The following is a 4,360-nucleotide window of genomic DNA, read 5'->3' as shown; positions in this document are numbered from 1 at the left end:
CGAGGTTTTGGACTGAAAATTGTGATTAAATCGAAATAAAGACTCATTTAATGAAAATTGAGTATAAATGGTTTGGATATTCATTAAAGTTATAAAAGTGATACATTACGATCCCAAAATACTGTTTCAAAATATATTTACAACTCAAAAGTTAGAGTACAGTCGACCTAAGCGACAAAATCAAACGCTCACTACGTGTCCCTCAAAACAATCCCCAGTCGTGGTGGCCAGGTAGGCTAAACATGTACGCGTCGCTCGATACCCTCCAACTCGTGCTTGGTCGGCATTTCTTTTGCCCTTACCTACACCATATAGCACCCGTGATCCAAGGCCCAACAAGAAAACTCCATACACATAGCATATATAACAATCCATCCAAAAAAAAATGCATAACTTTAAACAGATAACACCAACTATTCACATAGCGGCCTATGCCAACCCAGGTGCGTTACCAGGCACCAGGTTCACGAACTTCACCGATCGAGTGAGTAAAACACCATAGATGGCCATGCCATGGCGGCCTGCATTCAGCTTGCTTGTTGTCGTTCCTGGCCTTCGTCGTTCCCGGCCTTCGCCGACCAGTCATAATCATACAAACATAGCATAACAATTATGAACATTCACACATAGCATTAAACACAGATAATCGGGTCATGCCCTGCTCGACGGGCACAAACATTTTTCTTACCTGCGTCTCGAGCTGGCAATATCAGGTGATCCCGAGCACGACTCCTAAATCTGAGCTTTAGTAGTAAAACCTAGTCACAATATAATAGTACATAACCATCACAAGTTAAATTGATTTAAACCTCCGAAATAATAAACTAGCCTCTGGGACCTCAAATTCTACTAATCTGGGTAGTATAATCCTTCCCGAGCCCTTAAAATTAAGTTCCTGATCTTAAAACCCTAATCTGGCCAAAATCCTCCATTTGCGTTGCAGCGCCCTCAGTTAGAGTCACGGCGCTCCCACATTTAGAATCGCAGCCCTCTACAAGTTAGAGAGCCCAGGCCTCAATTTCTCTAGATACGCACCACGGTGCGCCTTGCCCAGAGCCACGCACTAAGGAGATCCAGCAAATCCCCTTAGGTCTCTGAGTTCATGCAGGTTGCGACGCTCAAGAACAGTGCCTTGGCGCAATCCTGCGAACCCAGAATTTCCAGCGTTTTCAAATTTCTTGTAACACCCTAGATAGCCAAGACCGTTACACTATGTGTTTACAAAGGTGCAAGACTTGCTAATCAAGTCGTTTAGTTAAAAACGTGTTCTTGAAACTACAGTTGAACTAGGGTTAAAAGATCTTGGTCGTAAAAGCTTCAGTTAATTATAATCAAACATTTTTACGTGGGATCCCAAAAGTAGTAAAGTTAAAAGACAGTTTACAAAATTTCAGGATTAAAATACAGTTACTAGCCACTCTAAGGGCAAAACAGACAATTAGGCTTTTCTCGTCCTGTACCACTCCTCGGTCGTGGCAGCCGATCAGCTGACTATGTACATTCAGCCCCAAAGCTCTCCATCTCAAGACTGGTCCACTTTCCCTTTGCCTTTACCTGCACCATGTAGCACCCGTGAGCCAAGGCCCAGCAAGAAAACACAATAACAGAGCATAACCATCTAACAAAACAACCAGATAACTCATACAGTGTAATCATATACTACACAATCCAATTATTCACAATAATCAAGTATTCAGCTGTAATGACCCAACTATTTCTAAGACCTTGGACCATTAGATCTACTATACATAGCTACTATTTTGGGAAAGATACATAAGAAATAATATAACTTTATTAAATCTCAAAATATTTTATCAAATACATAATAATAGAAAATATGGCATGGGTACCCATTGTTTAAAACATAAAACATAATTTTAAACTAAAGAAAATTGTTTTCAAAACTAAATGCGGAAAAACATGATTTAAAAGACTAAAAATAAATAACTTCATCCTCGATCGACATGCAGTCCACACATTCCATCCATCATCAACACACAAGCCAAGCTACCAAAAATCTTTCCACCTCCGTATCTAGTTTCCTGCATCACACTAAAAAAAATAAAGGAATGCCTAATGCCCAGCAAGGAAAAACTACTGACACCATAAACATACACATAAAATCATATCATAACATATGCTATAAACATATCATAACATATACTAAAAACATATTATAACATAAAACATATAAGACTATACTAATAATGGCCATTATGACATGTGATAAACCATCTACGTCCCCTGTCTAATATTTGAGGTAGGTTAGACCACATGTATTGTATGACAACCCATCTACGTCCCCTATCTAATATTTGAGGTAGGGTAAATCATAACATAACATATTAAAACATAAACTTATCATAACATATTATACATAACATAACATAAAAGCATAACATATCATACAAACATACAAGACCTAGCCTATTTTCCTTACCAAAACCGGGATATGAGAACAAATGCAGGATTTGGAACACTCCTAAACCAAGAATAAGAATAGTGAGTATTTCTTAAAAGGAAGAGATGAAAAGACTAAAACTAAACCACCAAGAGAAAACTTACCGAAAAGACACCTTAAGTTCAAAGAACTTAAAAACCTAACCACAAAACCATAACAAAAGTTAGAACCTGAGTGAAAACTAAAGAAACTAAGGAATCAAACAGAATTGAACTTAAGAATAAGGGTACCTTTGTTGACCTTAAGGATTGGCCTAACTCCAATACTGAAATACTCTAATCCTTACTTCCCAAGTGTTTGGTAAAGCTTAAGAATGATAAGCTTTTTTTCCTTTCCCACCCAAGTGTATCACTCTTATGTTCTCACTAATACCTTAGAGTATGATCACAGCTGAAGAGTAAGTGAAAGGGCTAGGTTCTAAGTCCTATTTATAGAGTTCTAAGAGTAAAAATCTTCTTTTTGGCTTTGAATAAAAATAATGAATTTAATTGAAAATATTTGAATATTCTTCAGTCAAAGGCTTAGGACTTGGTCAAATTGTTCAGAGAGAGGTTTTAGGAGTCAAAGCTTGATTTTTAAAATTAAAAACAAAAACAAATAGAATCCTAACTTCTAACTCCCTAAATCTCGTAATTCTAAACTCATCTGTAATAAAATCAACATAACTAGAGTTGTAGGACTCCAATTTAGATTATATTTATATTGTTAGAAAGATAATTCAATTATCTAAAACTTTCTAGAAATACTATTTTTCGAAATTCATAACATAACTAGGTAAAAAATAGGTTGGAAGTTACAGTACCCTAAAGTTACGGGAAAATCTATTTAATAATCTAAATAACAACCTAATCCACAATTAAATAAAATCATGACAAATGTCATGCTCCTAACAGATTCTGGTGAAGACTAAGTCTTATATTTCCCTTATTTTATCATTAAAATAATAATTCCTTAATAATCATGCATATGACAAGTATCATAATCCTATTGGCTCTATCTAAACCTTAGGAATAACCATGCTCATGACAAGTGTCATATTCTTATTGGCTCTATCCAAACCTTAGGTTATAATAATTATCATATTAATAACCAGCAATATTAATCAAACCTTATGTTATAATTAATATTCTTAAACTATAGGTTAAACTTATAAAATCCATAACTATTGCTAGGAGTTTCCAACTGAGTCCCAGTTTGAACCAAAATCCACGAAATCTAACATACTACAAACTAATACTAGATATTGCTACTACTACTACTATCTAACTAGCTAAGTAAAATTCTGGGACTCTACATCAGCATACCAAGTTCATCATTTTATACTAACAACCAATTCACATATGATAACCAAGGTTAACGCCCTTAGGCCGCACCCTCTATTTATCCCACTGACTCCGGCCCGCTTAAACCGAGCTCAGTGAATATCAAGTTGTCCTCGGCTACCAGTGGCTGAGCCGCACCCTGTGCGCAAATATTATTTACAGCACTCTTAGGCCGCTTTTCACATGTCACATTGCATTATACCATCTATGACATCATACAGATATAGGGAGCTCTTAGTCCCAACACAATCACATAACTGGGTGCAGTTTTCTTACTTTTTGGATTTCGGTAGCTTTGATCAATGATGACACCCCTCAAGCACGATCCCTTCTGAGCCCTAGTGTATACCAAGTCACAGCTACAAGTTAGAACCATACCGAACTTCAAATCCAAAACCTAGCCTCGGGAAGCCCTAATTCCACCAAACGGGGTGGTGGAATCAAACCCCGAGCCCCCGGGCAAAAACCCTAAGAAATAACCCAAAAATCCCCTTCTGGGAACAGGGTAGCGCTATAGCACCCTAAAGTGGGTGCTACAGTGCTACAACCATAGCCAAAAACACCCCAGACCACAAGG

This window comes from Humulus lupulus, chromosome 7 (assembly GCF_963169125.1).
Source record: "Humulus lupulus chromosome 7, drHumLupu1.1, whole genome shotgun sequence".
Classification (NCBI taxonomy): domain Eukaryota; kingdom Viridiplantae; phylum Streptophyta; class Magnoliopsida; order Rosales; family Cannabaceae; genus Humulus; species Humulus lupulus.
The sequence above is the reverse complement of the archived record's forward strand: the minus strand, read 5'-3'. Positions refer to the sequence as shown.